Source organism: Pinus tabuliformis, chromosome 6 (assembly GCF_031772625.1).
Source record: "Pinus tabuliformis cultivar Carrire ecotype Pingquan chromosome 6, CPIR1, whole genome shotgun sequence".
NCBI lineage: Eukaryota > Viridiplantae > Streptophyta > Pinopsida > Pinales > Pinaceae > Pinus > Pinus tabuliformis.
Window position 1 is genome coordinate 555,197,172 of NC_142292.1, and position 19,881 is coordinate 555,217,052.

At 41.8% G+C, this 19,881-nt stretch overlaps 2 long non-coding RNA genes across 3 annotated transcripts; both read left to right on the top strand.

Annotated features, from left to right (window-relative positions):
• The first annotated feature begins 958 nt into the window (after positions 1 to 958).
• LOC149259718 (uncharacterized) lies at positions 959 to 1,688 on the top strand. The gene is made up of 4 exons (XR_016265503.1): positions 959 to 976; positions 1,093 to 1,152; positions 1,427 to 1,459; positions 1,568 to 1,688. It is a non-coding gene; the product is annotated as an uncharacterized LOC149259718 (long non-coding RNA).
• Positions 1,689 to 1,705: 17 nt separating this feature from the next.
• On the top strand, positions 1,706 to 18,295 carry LOC149259719 (uncharacterized). 2 transcript variants are annotated; one of them, XR_016247631.1, is made up of 4 exons: positions 1,706 to 1,826; positions 1,950 to 2,167; positions 17,806 to 17,875; positions 18,057 to 18,295. It is a non-coding gene; the product is annotated as an uncharacterized LOC149259719 (long non-coding RNA). The 2 variants fall into 2 exon arrangements; XR_016247630.1 differs by lacking the exon at positions 1,706 to 1,826 and having other exon boundaries at positions 1,884 to 2,167.
• Positions 18,296 to 19,881: the final 1,586 nt, after the last annotated feature.

Sequence of the window (19,881 nt, forward strand, 5' to 3'; positions counted from 1 at the left end):
AGTTCTTTCATTATACCAAGTATAGTTCTCTATTTAAGGAGGAGAAACTTTGGGCATTCTCCTTAATTGAAGGTGGAGAAACTTGGGCATTCTCCTTAATTGAAGGAGGAGAAACTTTGGGCATTCTCCTTAATTGAAGGTGGAGAAACTTGGGCATTCTCCTTAATTGAAGGAGGAGAAACTTTGGGCATTCTCCTTAATTGGTAAAAAAAAATGGAGTGGATTCTCTCTATTGCTAACGTTGGAAACCTATAGTTGGTGCATGTGTTCTTTATGTGGAACTAATTTCAATTCTTAACTTTATCTTCTTTAGAGCTGAAAAACCATTACATATTATGCGGGGCTATGGTATCCCACATATTTGTTCTATTTATCCCTTTGGCCATAAGCAAACCTATCTCATCTCATAAAACAAGAAAAGAGGTTGTGCTAAAGTGACCTCTTTGTATTGCTAACATGAGAAGAGTATTTCTGTGTGTCTCTCTATTTTCTTCAGCTTAATTTACTTTCTACTAAGAAAATGAATCTCAGGGAATTGAAGTGTGAAAAAATAGCATTCATTAACGTGGGGCTATGAAATTTCTGTTTTTAACTGTCAAGGAATTCATCCTGGTCATTTGTTGTCCTTAACATAAATATTTAAGGTAGTGAGCGTCTACATTGTTTGACATGCATACCCATACTGTATTTGGTATTTCTTTCTTGAAATAGAATGGAGATGTTCAATACACTATTGTTTAATGTAACATTTATGCCTTTTATTTATTATATATAATTTTGATATTTTCTTATTGGTATCTCCATGCATCTTACAAAGTGGTGAAAAATGTGTCTTACAGGGATGATTTTACTGATGTGTCTTTTCTTGATACTGATAATTGATGGCAGACGTTCACACTATCGCCGAAGATGCCAAATAAGGGCTCCGTCTTATAATGAAGTCTTTGACTATAGGAATTGTCATAATGAGGCCAAAGTATGCTTCTTTTTCTTTACTTCATTCGTAGCTATTTCAAGTTCAACGGTTGTGTTTACGTCTCTTCTAATTTCATTTGTGAGGGTATAGTATGGTCTGATCTCATATCTGAACAGAATTCAATGGATGTCCATCCACATGACAGACATAATGTACCGCGCCATGAAGTTCGAAAGGTAAGGTTCTATCTTGTTTTCCAGTTAGATGTTATTCATTATGATGTTTATCTTAATGCTCTGAACAATATGTATTCTTTGTAATTTTCTGAAGGTAGATTTGAAAGATGTAAAGGTTTAACTTTTATTCTTCTCAAAAGATAAATGGTCAATTATCTAGCAAATTTTATCTAACTTGCTCGATTACTATATTGCTTTTGTTTATTTATAGTTATTCTCGTATGTTTGCAGTATATTGCTCTTGTTATTTATAGTTATTCTTGTATGTATGCAGGTTATCTATTCACATTGTAGAACTGAACAAGATGTAAGAGCTGAGCCTTTTTAATTTTAATAATGTGCAAAAAATTTAGAGGTAAACACTATAATGCTTCTTGAGTTATTTTAAAAATGATTATGCACTGTCATTTTGTAGGTTCAGCAAACCTGTGTTACTTGTGGTGTTTGTATGGGAAAGTACTTCTGTGAAAAATGCAATTTCTTTGATGATGAGGTACGTTTTTAATGCCTTTTCAGGTTTAATAGTTCTGGTTTAGGAAAACAGAGAGTTTCACTCTTACAAAATTATAAAAAGATGGTTTGGATGTATACGCTTTTGGTTCTAATTGTACTTGCCACTTTGGTTTCCAGGACTCAAAATAGCAATACCACTGTGACGGATGTGGAATTTGCAGGTATGCTTTTCTCTTTTTCCTTTGATGTTTCTTGCTCTCTTGTAAAGTAATCTTTCATGCTATTGTGAAATGTATTAGATGTATTTCTTGCCTTTGAATTTAGCTACTTGTGCTGGTTTTCAGAACTGGCGGCAACGATAATTTCTTCCACTGTTATAAATGTGGCATGTTCTTTATGACTTCTCAAATTATCACCTTTTCTTCCCTTGTTTCATTGTAGTGCGAGAATGATTTATTTGCTCATGTACCTTTTTCTAGGATGTTGCCACTCTATCCGCTTGAAGGATTGCGACCCTTGTGTGGAAAAAGCAATGCACCACAACTGCCCTGTGTGTTTTGAGGTAGGTCACACTTATCTGTTTAGCGTAGTTGTTACACAGTAATTTGTCACCATCCCTGTTACTCCTCTTGTCGTACCTTCGAGGACCCATCCCGGGAGTTATAAGAAGTGACAAAGTCTAAAAACACTTGCATTATGTTCCCCTGAGTATGTACTCCATGTTCCCTGAAGACACCTTCTGCAGATCATCCCTAAAAAGTGCTCTTTTTCCATTGGCGCAAGTCCACAGTATCCTACCTGCACCAATGATGGAGATCCTCAAAAGAGGGCGCGACCATTGGCACTCTGTCTTAGAGCAACAGTCGCGCCAACCAAATTTAGTCGTGCTTTTTGCCTTAACGCACGTCCAACTGTTGTTTCCTTCATTACATGGAGCTTTTCTGAAGATAAAAAATCAGTCTTTTGTCGAGCTTTATCCTATATCCATCTTTAATGGCTTTCGAATCCACAAAAGGTGTCCTGGTTCATCGTATCCTCCTCCCTTCTTCATCTATATAAGCTTGTCATTATGCATTGGACAAGCTAGTGCTAGTACTAGTGAATAATGATAGTAGTGATAATTGTTAGTCATGGAGTGTTATATGTTGAGTTCTTGAGTTCTTGGAGGAATGCTAGTGAGTGCTAGAGAGGTTATGCTGCCGGAAAGGAGATGCATTGCAAGACACATATAGTTACTCGCCCAACCAGGAGAAGGGTCGACGTCAGAACAATGGTTGTAACTTTTCCTGTTTATTATTAATTGATGAGCGACTGCTATTATAGTTCCAATCTCATTATCTATCATGGTGATGTGTTGATTTATTTCCTTTCTGACTGAAATATAGTTGTGCCTTGGTAGTTTTTATGTTGGTATCTGTCTCTTCCTTTGCATGTGCAGGTATTCGTTTATGATCTGTTGGAGCGAGGGAGCGGGGATATCAACTCTGCTTCAATCATAGCGTTGGACTCCAGGTTGGTCTTCTTGATTCACCTTTGATGCATAACTAGGAACTTGCGTAGCAGCGTGGTTTGATTGTGGCTAGTTCTATTATAGGCTAGTGGGATCGCCTCTGTCCGCAGAGGGGATTTACCTGACCAACAAATTGGCGACTCCGCTGGGGAGAAGCTAGTTGATTTTTGTCTTGCATGTTAATTTTCTTCTGCTTGCTTGAGTGAATGAGCTTCCTGAGTCAGTTTTGAGTTTACTCTTTACTGTTTGACCCATCTGAGCACTGTCAACCCGACCTGAGGTCGTATCATTTATTTTTTTTTAGTTGGCAAGCTTAATTGGCGCGGCTATTTCTCTGACAGTCGCGCCAGTTGGCGCATGTTGCTAAAAAGTAACTCGCGCCAATCCTGTGGTAGCGCAAGTTGCAGGCTAACAGTCATGCCAACTCTGTAAATTTTGCCTGTGTGTGGGTGGAAAGCTCTTTCAGTCTCTTTTTATATCTCTTTCAGCCTCTGGAACTGTGTTGAACCTCTGCTTGACTGGTCTTAGCCTGTATCCCTCAGTTGTTTGCTCATTTCTATTGATTTCCGTCTCAGCCCTAGGATATCTAGTGACTTTGCATTTCTAGCCTTCTGTGGGAAGTTTCGATCTCTTGATTATCTAGTCAGCTTGTTGGTTGTGTTCTGCTCCTATCCAGTACTTTGTTAAATCTTGATCTTCTATACTCTGAATACTTCACTTCTAGCCTCTTTGGAGTTCACTAGTCTTTGTGTTTTTCCTTGCTTGCATGGTTCATTTTGGTGTTTCAGAATTGGTTCTATTTCATTGACTCAACTTGGATTGTGCATATCTCTTAGAATTTTTTTACATGCATCATGCCATCTTAAAGGAAAGAAAAACAAAAAATCTCTTGCATCATAGTAGTTAGCATTTATTGTTATTTGTTGCTATTAAAAAGAAAAAGAAAAATTTTGTTTCTTGTTAGTAGCTGCATTAGGATCTTTGTTGTTTGTTGAGGTGATTATTTCGTTTGTGAAAAAGATCTCAACCCTCCTGTAGATAGAATTCATCGAATCAAATGATTTAATTTTGGCATATAGTTTGCATGTAAGAATTTTTTGAGATATCACATACGGTAGGACCAAAAAACTGAAACATAATCAAAGATAAACTTTAAAATGAACTCAATGAACATAACAACGCATTGGAACATAACGCAAACACTCTAGAGGTCTAGGTTAGAGATGTGTTCCGGCGTCTTTGAACCTGGTAGTTTATCGTCGAGTGGTTGGGTGATTCCTCCACGGTGAAACGATAGGTGCCAATACGAACTGTGCTCCCACGTACCGTCGAGTATATATTGGGAGACCCCTATAGGAATAAAGCCTTTATCCATAGGAAGCCATGTCAGCCGCCCTACGATTCGCAATGCAGTGAACACAGCATTCACGAAGATTGACCACCCGTACCCTAAAAAGTATTCTGTGGTTTTGCGAAAAGTTTGGCACACCTTCTACCTAGAATTCCAGAGCAGTCACTTTTGATCCTTTTCGGACTCCCTAAACGAAAAGGTGCCTGTGAGCGTCTTGTCACTTCGTGCTCATTAAATATTTGAAGGAGACTAGAGTCATCTTTTATCCTTTTCTCGACTCTTAAAAAATGAAAAGGTTAAGTTCAGTGTCTTAAAATTTATTGACCACGATAACATCTACCCAATTAGCTTTTGTTTGTGTCAGTCCGAAGTAGGGATTGTCTTGGTAGATTTCGTAAGTTTCATCCTGGCGGAATCACTAGTTTCGTCTTCCACCGAAACATTGGTTGTGAGTCTCCCTGTGGTCCTGAGCATACAACCACTTAGTTCTCGTGCCCCAGGTGACGAGACTTACCAGTTTCATTTGAACCCTACGTGGGAATCTTTTGAGGACGGTGCCCCTTTTTGGGACCATACTTCCCCTCGTGCGTCAGTCCCACCTTTTTCATCTGACATGGATGATTTGTCCCCGACAACGACCGATGAGTCTGTTGCAACGAGCGGTGAAATTCCCATCTCAACGGACCCTATACATGTTAGTAGTACACCTGCTACTACAAATTTACCACTGGGCTATAAAGCTTTGAGAGATGCTACGCCTTCTGGAACTCCGTTCACAGGTCCCATTTGGTCATCACACACTTTTCCTACTACGGAGCCTTTTCCTCCACCAAGTCGCAGTCTATCTGTTCCCTTCGTCACAACCGCTCCAACGGTGTGTGCAGCCCCTTCGACTCCTATTTCTAGTCGTCCCTCAGCTTCTTTGTTTGGAGTCTTTGACCCCATGACAAATGTCCCAATACAGGAGCCATATGATCCATATTTGTCATCTCAACCGGTTGTTGAGGTATCGGTCCCATTGTCAATTGATTGGACCTCCACCTCTTTCCATGGTGGTCAAGTTTTATCTGCGCAATCTCCAATACAACCCCCCCAAGACCAACCAGGGCAATCTTTTCATGGAAACCCTTTCGTTACTGCTGCTCCTTTTTCCTCTGGTAACTCAGGTTAGTCGTCTTTTCAACAAGTCCAACCTGGTATCTAGCAGGGCTATCCCATTGGACAAAGTGGTCAACAAACTATTAACCCAAACCAATCCAATGTCCAGTATAGTCCAATATCTGGACAAGTTACTCAACCACTACAAGTTACTCAACCACTTAGTCAACCTACTGTCCAGTATTCACAACCCTCTGGGCAGGTTGGTCAGCCTCAAACACAGTTGAGCCAACCAACTGCCCAGACTCCTCAACCATCTAGTTTGCTAGGACAACCTTCAACTGTGCAACAACAGTTCCAACAGGTAGGCCAACCTCAGTATCAGCAGGTACAACCTTCTGGACAGATCGGCCAACCTCACTATCAACAAGGTTTTCCTTCCGGCCAAATGGCCCAACCCGTAGGACAGTCTATTAACATTGCTCAATCCGGTCCGTGGCCCCAAATGGGACCCCAATACCCATCTGGTCTTCAAATGTAGGCTGTGTCTCAATCACAAACTTTTTATCCAACCCAGCCTGGTCCTTCAACTCAATTCGGAGCCCCACCACTGTATGGCTACCAACAACCTCAAGGGAAATTTTCGTTTGCCCCATACCAGAACTACAAGCAACCGCAAGCGAATCCCTCGCAAACTTATCAACAACAATACGACACACCTGTAGCATCATTTTGTAATCCTTATGCTGGGGGGCACTATACAAATCCCTATGGCCAATCCACTATGGGGCCAAATCCTTCTGGACAAACTCTATGGGGGCAACCACCACCTCGCTGGAACCCTGCTGCTCCACCCTACCAACAGCCCCAGATGCCTTTCAATCCTCAATTACATTCTTAGCGACTTTAGAATTACCAGATGTATCCAAATTAACCAATGATCCTATTCTTCATAATCCTTATTGGCCTCCAGTTCCAACTAAAATACCTGGTGACTGTCCAAAATTCGATGGTAAAGCCAATGAAGACCCACAAGCCCATGTTATGACCTATCATTTGTGGTGTTCATCTAATTCGTGGCTTGACGATTCAATTCGGCTTCGCCTTTTTCAAAGGACTCTCACTGGCTCTGCCGCTAAGTGGTATATCGAACTTCATCGCGGGTCCTTTCAAGATTTCAATTCTTTGGCTATGGTATTTCTTACCCACTTCCAGTTACCCATTCGATACGAAACGGGTACGTACCTCCTCACTTCTTTAAGACAAACGACGGCTACGCATATCTCTTATCATATCCATGAATGGAGATGGCGTAGTCATATGATCAAATTTTGGATTCCCGACCAGCTTCTTACCGATTGGTTTACGACTTCGTTCGTGCCTCCGATAGCTCGGGATATCGCCATGGGGGCGTGTGTCACTGAAGAGCAAGCTATTGCTCGAGCTCAGTACCTTGACTTGGTTTATTCTCAGTCAGGTACATTATATGATTATCTGCCTGATGTCCCAAGACAAGGAACATCTAAAGCCCCGCCAACACCCACTGTTGACGGTATCATTGGTTCGGTTAATTCATCCTCAAAGAAAAATTCGACGAACCCTGCAAAGCAAAAAACATCTGCTTCGAATGGACAACCTTCCCAGGCATCGCCTGGTTCGAATGTTACTTCTGAGGTTAATGTCGTCCAATCTAATACGGCGAACAAGGCTTTGAAAGAGAAGAAAGAAGGGAAAGTGAAAAATAAGCCGGAACAGCCTAAGCAGGAAACCCCAAAACCTCAATCCGAGGACGGCACTAAAGGAAAACCCAAATATCCTTGTCTTATTTGCGATGAAGATCACTTTACCAAGGATTGCCCGAGGCGGTCCGAAGTTAGTCGTTTGTTAAAAGGCACCTCTGGGACTCCTGCGTTGCTCAAAGAGCCCTTTCCCACCCAACACACTCAAAAAACTCAAACGGTGGCTGACCCTACTCAGCCTCCCTCTTCCTTTGGTTCTCAAGTGTTTATGGCTGGTACAATACCCATTAATATCAGTACTCGAACGAAAGATTATCCGTCATCTGCCGGGAAGGAGCCTGAGGTTCCCCCAAGTGATGCCCCGTTCAGTTCAGGTCCACTCCACATCGAGAGACCTACCACTGAAACGCCTCTTCGACCCCCTCCAAAAGGAGTACTCCGGAAATCCTCGTATAATCCGAATGCTCGTGCTGCACAGCACTACAACATCGTTGAAGACTTAGCACAGACTCCGTCGGCTATGTCCTCTTTAGAGGTTCTCCAGAGTTGCCCTTCTCAGAGGAAGTCCATGCTATCTGCCATTGGTGGCATAGACCCGGCCGATTCGGATTTAATAACTTTTGACTTAGAACACCACACTCAAAGACTGCCTCCCCAAATCGCCTTCCTCATACAGGTAATTATTGATTCCAAGACAATTCATCGTACAGTTATTGATGAAGGTGCCTCGACTTGCATCATGTCTGTTGCCTGTTGGAAAGCTATTGGATCTCCGACATTGAGCCAATCTCCCACTACCTTGGAAGCTTTTGATGGAAGAGCGTCGCGTCCTTATGGTATACTCCAACATTTACCAATTTCTTTGGAAGGGAAGACGGTCGAGATGGAAGTTGAAGTAGTTGATGCTACTCTAACCTACAACCTCCTTCTCGGATGTAGCTAGATATACGCAATGCAAGCTGTTGCTTCCTCTTTTTTCCGAATCATCCGTTTCCCTCATCAAGGTAAGATCGTTACCGTTGACCAGCTCTCCTTTTTTGCTTCTTCTTCCGAAGGCACCATCCCATTCGTGGACCATACCTCCAAATTACCTAAGACTCTGGGAGCTGGACTTTTCAAAGATCCTGATCTTATGGGTGTTTTTCCACTCCCTCCTCTAAATGTCGCCTCTGTTAATATGATCGCTACTGGTTCTGATCCGTGGCTCGTACCCCCCATAGACCAAGTAGATTCCTGGGGCGACCAGATGCCATTGAGTCCTGCCGAGTTTAATTATGCTGAAATCATTGTTGCCTCGGCTCCCTCCTCTGCGCTTACTCTATCCTCAGGACTCCTAGATGAGGCTTCTTCGGATTCTCTAGGAGAAATATTCCTCTCCGACGAAGCTATTATTGAGACTATGTCTCTGGAGGAACCTCCCTGGTATAGTTCTCAACATCGTTCCTCATTTCTCCCTGCCTCGCAGCATTTTCTGACATGCCTCGAGCGGTTTGCTCCTTGTCTCCCATCACAAATCCTTCAAACGCCTATTCAAATTGATTAGGTTTTTTCTGAAGGAAATATGGAAAACATTACACGCACCCAACCCCTCGACATCTCTGTTAAACCTGGGATAGTCGAGCATCTCCACATCGGAGTCACTTGTACTCCAGAGGAGATTCAACTTTATTCCGAACTTTTTCGTGAATTTCGTGATGTTTTCGCATGGTCCTATGAAGAAATGCCTGGCATTGATTCTAGTATAGTGATGCATGAAATAATCACGTACCCAGATGCTAAGCCTGTTCGTCAACGTCTACGCCCTGTACACCCTCGGAAGGCTGCGGCGATTAAGGCCAAAGTAGAAAAGCTTCTTAACGCCGGTTTTATTTACCCTATTCCTCTTACAGATTGGGTTTCTAACATTGTCCCTGTAACTAAAAAACAAGGTACAATCCGGGTTTGTGTCGATTATCGTGATATAAACAAAGCCTGTCCTAAAGATAATTTTCCCACACCATTCATTGATCAGATCATTGACGAGTGTGCTGGCAGTGAAATGTATTCTTTTATGGATGGTTTCTCTGGTTATAACCAGATCAATATTGCTCCCGCTGATCAACACAAAACGGCCTTTATTTGCCCATGGGGAACTTTTGCCTATAAAAAGCTCCCTTTCGGTCTTAAAAATGTCGGTGCTGCCTTCCAACGCGCAATGTATTATGCATTTCATGACATTCGGCATATTGTGCAACCTTATCTGGATGATCTTCCTGCTCATTCAGCTAAACGTCAGGACCACCCTAAACACCTTCGCGAAATCTTTCTTCGCTGTCGGTACTACCGAATCCGGCTAAATCCCCACAAATGTGTCTTCTGCGTTGAATCTGGCAGACTTCTCGGTTTTATCGTTTCTAGAGAAGGCATCCGTTTGGATCCCCTTAAAGTCGAAGCTATCGTCAATCTCCCTCCCCCAAATTCTTTGCATCAGTTGCAAAGTTTGCAGGGGAAAGCCAATTTTTTACGCCGTTTTGTTCCCAACTATGCCGAGGTAGCTAAAGGTTTTACGCGATTACTGAAGCATGATATCCCTTTCCATTGGGATGCCACAGCTCAGGAATCATTTGAACGTCTCAAGAGTTTACTTGTTTCTGCTCCATTGCTTCGTCCTCCGAATTATTATCGTGACTACACCTTGTATTTGGTTGCCGCCGATAGCACTATCGGCATGGTTCTTGTCCAAACTGATGATGATAACACTGAACATGTTATTTACTATCTTAGCCGCAACCTGTTAGACACGGAAACTCGATATGCTTATATCGAAAAGTTGGCACTAGCCGCAGTTTGTGCTGTACAACGCTTCCGTCATTATATTCTTTTGCGTACTACTACTGTGATTTCTGATTGCAACCCCATGACATATATATTGTCACGCCAGTTACTAGGGGGCAAATACTCAAAGTGGATTGTTATCCTCCAAGAGTTTGACTTGGAATTTACCACTGCCAAGTCTAGGAAATCCCTTGTGTTTGCTGAGTTAATTTTCTCTTTGCCATCTTCTTCCTCGACCTCGCCTGCAGAAGACCAAATTCCAGATGAAACCATGTTCCTCATCAGCACCCTCGATCCATGGTACGGAGATATCATCACATATCTGCAAATGTCCTCCTTCCGCCAACATGTGTCTAAAGACGCTCGGCGGAGGATTCGTCATCAATCTCAACCCTACCGTATCATTGGAGATACATTATATCGTCTTGGTGCAGACTCCGTTCTCCGCCGTTGTCTTACCCTAGAGGAAGCTGAACAGGTTCTAAATGACTGCCACTCTGGTGCTTGTGGAAGACATATGTCTGGATATGCTACAGCCCAAAAAATCCTTCGTGCTGGCTATTTTTGGCCCTCTATTTTCAAGGATTGCATCCTTGCCGTCCGCTCTTGTCATGAGTGCCAGATATACCAGCGGAAAATGCGAGCGCCTTCTGCTCCGTTGCACCCTGTGGTTTCCGTCGGCCCTTTTGCAAAATGGGGCATTGATTATATGACCTGTAACCCTCGCTCGGCCGGGGGGCATGGGTTTATCATCTCGTTGCCGTCGATTACTTTACTAAATGGGCCGAGGCGATGCCTACATTAACTGAAGACGGTCACACTGCGGCGCAATTTTTATTCAATCATGTTATTTCGCGATTCGGTGTCCCTCAAGCCATTGTCACTGATCACGGAAAGCATTTCCGTAATCGTATGATGACAAAATTAACAACCCAGCTAGGCTTGCAACACGATAGTTCAACTCCATACTACCCTCAGTCCAATGGTCAAGTTGAAGCTGTCAATAAAATCTTGGTTACAATGCTTCAACATATCGTTGGTGTGCATAAATCTAACTGGCATTTGATGTTATTCCCTGCCTTATGGGCTTATCGAACCTCCGTGAAGGATGCCACTGGTTTCACTCCATTTCAACTAGTTTATGGACTAGAGGCTACCCTTCCAATTGAATGTGAGATCCCTTCATTGAAATTAGCCGTCGAGCTACTTCCCAACACTACCCCGTTAGAAGAACGCCTTCTTTACCTAGAACGGTTAGATGAGACTCGTCGCCTGGCCTCTTTGGCCATCGAAACACAAAAGAAGCCAGTCAAGACTCACTTCGATCAGACCGTCCATCCGCGTTCTTTCGTTGAGGGAGACTTGGTCCTACTCTATGATCAAGCGAAAGATAAGCTAGGCGCAGGAAAGCTCGAGTCTATGTGGCTAGGCCCTTATATTGTCAAGAGAGTCTTGCAGAAAGGGGCCTACGAGCTGATTGATTATGGAGGAAACCCTCTTGGGAAGCCCCGAAATGGGCTTTACTTGAAAAAGTACTATGCGTGATGCTGGTACATTTTATTGTGTACATACATGTACTTTAGTGTATTGTGTGTCAGTTTTCGAGACATAGCTACCACTTATTGTGTTTTTCGCTTCTTGTGCAGATGCCGGATGCACCTTATGTTGGTTTCGCTGATGGTGCCTGCCGCAGTACCCGCGATTTGTCTTCTGCGGCATGGGTAATCTACGATCCTCATAGCGAGCTAATAGATTGCCAGGGTGTGTGTTTGGGCCGTACTACTAACAATGTCGCCGAATACTGTGCTGTAATCGAGCTACTTGCTAGAGCAATTAATTTCGGTATTCGCGCATTGATAGTGAACCTGGACTCTCAACTTGTTGTCCACCAGCTCAACGAGCAATATTCCGTCAGAAACCATCATATACTAAGGTTGTATTTACGTGTAAGGTTGTTAGAAAGACATTTTGTTTTTATTACATATCAACATGTTCCCAGACAATTAAACACGTTATCTGATGCATTGGCCAATCATGTATTAGATAGACATCTGCATAATTTGTAATTAAAACATTATGTAAGCAAGCACATGAAAACACAATAATGAACCATGAACATATGTATATATATACGTGTGTGTCAAAATTTTTGCGCCCCGTGCATTACATAATCCAAAAAATAATACATGTCCAAAATTCATACAGCCGTCGACAACATGTCTCTCAAAAACGTGCAAAAATGAAACCTAGGCGTCTAATCGCGGTGATGCTCATGATAACATGTCACCGCCCGCACCAAACGTCTCAACAGAGGATGGACGCGAGTAGATACTCCCACCGTATGCCTCTGGTACACTCTAGGCACCTCCGCCAGTCTGCCATAATCTGGGATCCCGCGAGTAAGTGCCTCGAGGTTCTGTACTAGGTCATCATCGTCACCCTCTGCCTGAGGGTCCGCTACAGGTTGTACTCTCCGTACGTTGTGAGGCAAGTCGGCTGGTCGCTCTGCACCAACATCTGCATACATATATATAGGTGTTGTAAGAAATAGACATGAATTATAAAAACTTGAATATGTTAAAATATTAAAAACATAAAGGGTCCTTACCTAGCTCCTCGTCCCAGTCCTCTCCCTCAGGCAGCGGGAGGTCTGGATCTCCAGTAAAATCAGTGCCCGCATAGGGCCAGTCCTCCACGACGATCAACTGGTGTTGGAGCCAAATAAATAACTCGGGCCTCCAGGCCATCTGCTGGCCCCCACCTCCTCTGGGCATAAGTGGTGCCCATCGAGCCAACCTCGGCTCCCGTGGCACTGGATCTGCCACTATACCTCCTGGGATCCGGAATATCGGTAGCCGCTCCAGAAAAATGACACTATGATGGATCCATATCCGAACTGTTTATTGCCATCACGCTTACATTTAGTAAGCTGCCTCTTGATATTTGTTGTTACTGCCGTGGCCCAATCAAATAATGTAGGGTGTAGGCACTCAGTTTCCAGCAGCAAGTGATTCTTGCTGGCCTCGTGGGGTGCCTGTACCCAAGCCGTCCGAGTGATAGTGAATAGTACCACTCGTAGCACCAAATCTGGGATAGTGACAATGTCCACCTTGGCACTATTGGATCCAAAATGGGCCCCAGGACAAACTCTGGCCATTACCTCCCCCATCTTTTCCCCAGTAGGTCTACTACCGGTCAAGATGGGTCGTGCACCCCGCCGAGATAGTCCAGTAATAAAATAGACATCAGAGACATCCAACTCCAATGTCTGGTCTTTCAGGCGGAACACCTGATCCTCAATAGCCCAGGCATCCACAATAAACCTTAGTAGCTCGGGCTGTGCACGTAGATATGAGGTAAGGAAGAATTTTTTCAGGCCACAATCTTGCAAAGCATTTATGCATGCGTCATCTTCTAATGCCAAAGCATCTATGGCCTCATGTTCCCTTTCTCTCCATTCTATAGCCATTCTGACCAATCCCTGCAACCAAAACACCAAAATGACATCATAAGATCAATGGTGAAACCAAAAATTAAAGAAAATTGCAGGTTCAACGGTCAAAATCATGTGAAAATCGGTTCGCGCAATTGGCGCGATTGTTTTCAAAATAGTCACGCCAATGGCGCGTCTCCTTTAGAGAAACTTGCCCATTGGCGCGGTCCCGTGAGGAAAACTCGCGCCAATGGGCGCAACCCTAATTTTTGTAATCCTCCTTGTAGAAGATCATTCTGTGGAAGAAAAATTAAATAAATTGAATAGAAATGGAGCTAAAGATGAGGCCTCTTACCTGTTTCAAACGGCGGCTCGAATGGTCTCTTGGATTGGTCGCAATCAGCAGTTGAAGTTTGCACCCAAAACCCTCCAACGATAAACTTACAAGGTAAAAAGTGAAAAGTAATTTTATTTTTTACTATTTTACTATTTATAACTTCTTTTGGCTTAAAAAACACATTAAAATCATGTTTTTGTGAATATTTTTATGTCAAAGTAGGATTTTACGCTGTTTTTGTATGTTGACAGGGATTAGTGCCACTCAAAGCAACATAACGAGCTCCTTTTTTCGGTTTTTCGAGCTCTGTAAAACACGAAAAAGGTTACTTCAAGGTCCGCTTTCGGCTCTTTTCTGACCATTTAAAGAGGAAAAGATTGCCGAGTCGCTCCTCTTGACTCGTTAAATGGTGATAAGGGGCGGTCGTTTTAAGTTCTTTTTGTCGACCGTTAAAACATAAAAAGATTACCGGGTTTTTGTCGTTTCAAACTTGTTAGTGGTTACGAAACGACGTGGTTTTGACCGCTTTTTTACTTTTTCAGGTCGAAGTCACTAATCATGAAAATTACTCCTCGATCGTAATGATCGAGCGGTTCTTTCGGGTATTATTTTATACTTTTTCGGGCCCGAGAGACACAACTTTACGAAAAAGGACATCCCTGGAGTTTCCTTTTCTGCTGTCTTTTCAAACTCTCTAAACATGAAAAGACGCCGAGTTCTTCCTTTGTCAGACTCGTTAAGACTTAATGACATCGGATTTTGTCACAACACAAGCATATGCTATCCCCATCAAGCTTGTTAAAAATAACTGGGGTACTCGCCAGAAATGGCGGGGGGGGGAAAGAAAATTTTTGAACCATAATTATTACCGTAACGGCAGTATGTCGCTCTTGAACATGGCACTTTCTGCTTTCGTGTCCGGGGTGGGGATATTTCATTTCATATCTTTCACTTGCTTCCATGGACTTGGGTACCCTATTTGACCTCTCATCCACTCATTGCCTCATCATCATGACCTTTGATACGTTGATGTCAAATACTGCCAATTTCGTTAATGTGCCGCCGATATGTTCAAGAGAAGTTGACCTCTGCAAAGAAACAACCTCCCTCTGATAGTTCGCACAATCTTGATTCACAACGTTATCTCTCTGTCTCGTGTCGATGATGTGGGAAACACTATGGCCCACCTTCGATCAAGGTCACTCCCTGTCGACTTCAACTCATTATCCAGGAAGTTGATCTAGAGACTCCTTTCCGGTGCCTTGGAGCCTGCATGCCTCAATGGCATGTTCTTCGTGTTCGACGTTAGGTTTTCATCATTGGCCTCCGATCGAATGATTCTGTGGGTGTTCGACTTCAGATCATTGATTCACACGCCGTAGATTGTACCTATAGTACCTTGAGGGCCATTGTCATTATTGGTGGTACCTCTCGCGTCTGTTAACAGTTTCCACTATTGACTGGTAATCAGACGATGTTCATGCATGTTCGACTTCAGCTCATATATTCACATGCTTGAACTTGTACTCTTGTTCGGGTCGAGATGGAGCGCAAGACCCTAGATTGTGTCTGTTGTAATCCAGGCGTGATTCTTGATACTTGACTCATTCACTGGATGGCTGCGACCATAACTGAGTCAATTCATTGATCCTAACCAGATGGCTGCGTCCATACTATGGATCCATATTATTTATGTACTCTCTTATGGATGGCTGTGACCATACCACGTACATTATGTAATTGAACTATCAGTCATGTCTCTTAATACAGCTCCTCGGCGGCAGTAACTATATGTGCTCTTATGTGTTCTTATGTGTGTTCTTGTAAAGCATTTCACCCCTCTCCACCTCTCGGACTTCATGCTTTAGGGGGCATCTGTTACACAGTAATTTGTCACCATCCTTGTTACTCCTCTTGTCGTACCTTGGAGGACCCATCCTGGGAGTTATAAGAAGTGACAAAGTCTAAAAACACTTGCATTATGTTCCCCTGAGTATGTACTCCATGTTCCCTGAAGACACCTTCTGCAGATCATCCCTGAAAAGTTCTCTTTTTCCATTGGCGCAAGTCCACAGTATCCTACCCGAGCCAATGATGGAGATCCTCAAAAGAGGGCGCAACCATTGGCGCCCTGTCTTAGAGCAACAGTCGCGCCAACCAAATTTAGTCGTGCTTTTTGCCTTAACGCACATCCAACTGTTGTTTCCTTCATTACATGGAGCTTTTTTGAAGATAAAAAATCAGTCTTTTGTCGAGCTTTATCCTATATCCATCTTTAATGGCTTTCAAATCCACAAAAGGTGTCCCGGTTCATCGTATCCTCCTCCCTTCTTCATCTATATAAGCTTGTCATTATGCATTGGACAAGCTAGTGCTAGTACTAGTGAATAGTGATAGTAGTGATAATCGTTAGTCATGGAGTGTTAGATGTTGAGTTCTTGAGTTCTTGGAGGAATGCTAGTGAGTGCTAGAGAGGTTATGCTGCCGGAAAGGAGATGCATTGCAAGACACATATAGTTACTCGCCCAGCCAGGAGAAGGGTCGACGTCAGAACAATGGTTGTAACTTTTCTTGTTTATTATTAATTGATGAGCGACTGCTATTATAGTTCCAATCTCATTATCTATCATGGTGATGTGTTGATTTATTTCCTTTCTGACTGAAATATAGTTGTGCCTTGGTAGTTTTTATGTTGGTATCTGTCTCTTCCTTTGCATGTGCAGGTATTCGGTTATGATCTGTTGGAGCGAGGGAGCGGGGATATCAACTCTGCTTCAATCATAGTGTTGGACTCCAGGTTGGTCTTCTTGATTCACCTTTGATGCATAACTAGGAACTTGCGTAGCAGCGTGGTTTGATTGTGGCTAGTTCTGTTATAGGCTAGTGGGATCGCCTCTGTCCGCAGAGGGGATTTACCTGACCAACAATAGTAATTGTAGTTTTCTTTTTATAGCATAATTTAGACTAAAGTTATTTAGATATCTGAACCCTCGTGATTCAATGTACCACAAAGACACGCACACATGGATCACCCCAACCTTAACCTGGCTTTATGGATCACCCCACCCTGAACCAAGCTATAGAATGTTGACTGTTCTACGCATGTTCAGGTGCAATTGAAGATTTTACTCTCCTCGTTGGTGTTATGAAATTTTATAAATTGACCTAAGAAATATCTGAACTCTTCCATAAGAACTACTCTTTTACATTACCCCATAAAGAAATGAGACCTTACCAGATTACAACGATTTCTGCTATGATAAGCATTCTTACTCACAAGATTTTGTTTCTAATCAGTTGATATCCGTACCCACTTCTAGAGCTAGCTTCGGATTACCTAGCTATACTGGGTGCATTTATGTTATTTTTCTCTTGCTCTGATACAAACAACATTAGTGGTTTCAGTGTCCTGCCTTGTGTACCATGTCTGACTTGTAGTTGTTATATATGTGATGGCAATATATCTTATTATAGTAGAATACCTGATATGCTTGATATGATAAAAGTTAAAAAGTTGACTTTTCTCATGTCCATCAAAAATCAGTTGACTTCGCTTAATGATCAATTAGCTTTGCTCATGTCTATCATAATTCTGGAATAGTCATATCCTTGTATTGAGATTTTATTCCACATGATCAATAATCCCCTTCTTGTCCACCTATGGCTTTACACGCAATACTATGCTAAAGCGTTATCGTGTAGGTACACTTTAGTAAGTTTCATATGTGGCCTGTTTTGTGCCCTGGCTCACAACCTCTTGTTTCCAGTCTACCTATACTATTACACAATACTAGATATACTTGCACTGATATGCCCATTGATGGTACCTTCTTCAGCAATCTGTGGTCACAGCTTGTAGCAGCTTTAATTTTATTTCAAATTTCTTGCCATTCTAACATGTTTGTTTGTCCTTTGCAGATTTGCTTGTCCAGTGTGCTCCAAATTTGTCTGTGATATGTCTAAATTGTGGGGCAAACTTGATCGAGAGGTAGATATTGTCAACAAGATGAACATCCTGAAGTCAACTTGCAATGGGTTGTATAAAGAGTAGCTTATTATATGTGTTTTTGCTAATTTTGATTTCTCATATTTGAAATTTTCTTTCGTCCAATGGCAATTGATTTTTTAAGTTTCTTGAGTGGATTCTGATATTTTTTTTTGTCATGTAGGTTTCTTTGACTCCAATGCCTGAAGCTTACCAGAACAAAATGGTAAGTTGTCTGATGTTAATGTGGTATAATTTGGAGGCATATTTTAGAGCCCATTAGTGGCGTGGGAGAAAATACCTCACCACTTTCTCGTCGGTCATTTGAACAGGTTTGAATATTATGCAATGACTATGGAGTAACTTCTGAAGTAATTATTCATATTGTTGCACACAAGTGTCAAAGTTGCAATTCTTATAACACCCAGCAGACCAGGGGAGGTCCTTCTGCAAGTTCATGTAGATCTCGTCTTTGATATTCTCAAATGTTCAGATTCATGTATCGCTCTTTACCACTTGTAAGGATGCCTTAGCACTGATTATGTGGCATGAAAAACAGTTCTACTGCAAATTGCTATGCAGTGGCATACTGTAAAAATTCATTGTAACCGCTGAGTTTTTGCGGCACTACTCTACGGCTGTTAACATCATAACAGAGTTGACATATCTCGCTGCTTGCAACTATGTTGACATAGGGGAATGAGGGGGAAGTTTCCTGTCACATCCTTTACATATGTTATGTCAAGAAAAGGGAAATGTATGTTTATAAACCGTCTTCCCATCATCGCGATGAAGCCATTGGAAGGATTCCTTCTCACTTATTCCAAGCCCTATCATTCCAAAATCTATCTTTCATCCATCAACTCTGTATATATTTTACTCCCATACTCCTAAAATTGTGAGCATCATGTAATCTACCCAGAAAGTTTTTGATTTGCAATTGAATCTGATACCTATATTACTTACAAAAAATTAGTAATGGTTTAGAATGAATATGGAGACTGTATCCTCACAAAGGGAGTACTATCTGAGAAAGAAAGTGATCTTAACAAAGGGAATGATACTGACTTGAATATTTTGTAATTGTGACCATTGACAGACCACTGGTTAAGGTAATTGTAAAAAACACAAGTTATCAATTGGTCCATAAATGGTATTACTGACCTTTTTAAATTTGTTTGGAAGATCCTATGTCTTATATTCTATGATGGAATTACCTTGTCGTTCATATACCATCACACAGTGGAAACTGTTAAATTAATTAATATGCTTCCATAGTATTTAATACAACTGAAAAGCCTAAATCCAGTTTCATATATCTCACATTTACTCAGGTTGAGTTTATGGGTTCTTTTTATGCCTCATGACACAGAAAGCGTGAATATTCAATTCAATTTATTAAGAACAGGGCATGGTAAACTCATACATGAACACTTAAACAACTTGATATTTCTATGATAATATATGTGTAACCAGAATTCCTTCCTGCTTTTTAGTCCGCACAAGATATTCTCGTTATTTGCTTAAATGCAAATATTTCTATTAAGTTACTATTAGTAATTGTAATGAATTTCTGCTATATCTTCTGAAAAGCCTGGCTTCCAATTACAAAACTAGTTCAAGTTTGCTATTTAAATTTTGTATTAAATTGGATTCCGAAACTTGTTAAACAATATCTGCAAATTCCCTGATTTATTATTCAAATATCCCCATGGTCTTAAGATAAATTAATGAAATGGTCTCACTAAGAGTTATTCTATTGTCAAGCAGCAAAGGCGGATCATGAAGTGTAATTGTCTGTTGAATATCTCACTGCTTGCAACTATGTTGACATAGGGGAATGAGGGAGAAGTTTCCTGTCACATCCTTTATAGATGTTATGTCAAGAAAACGGAAATGTATGTTTATAAACCGTCTTCCCATTATCGCGATGAAGCCCTTGGAAGGATTCTTTCTCACTTATTCTAAGCCCTATCATTCCAAAATCTATCTTTCATCCATCAGCTCTG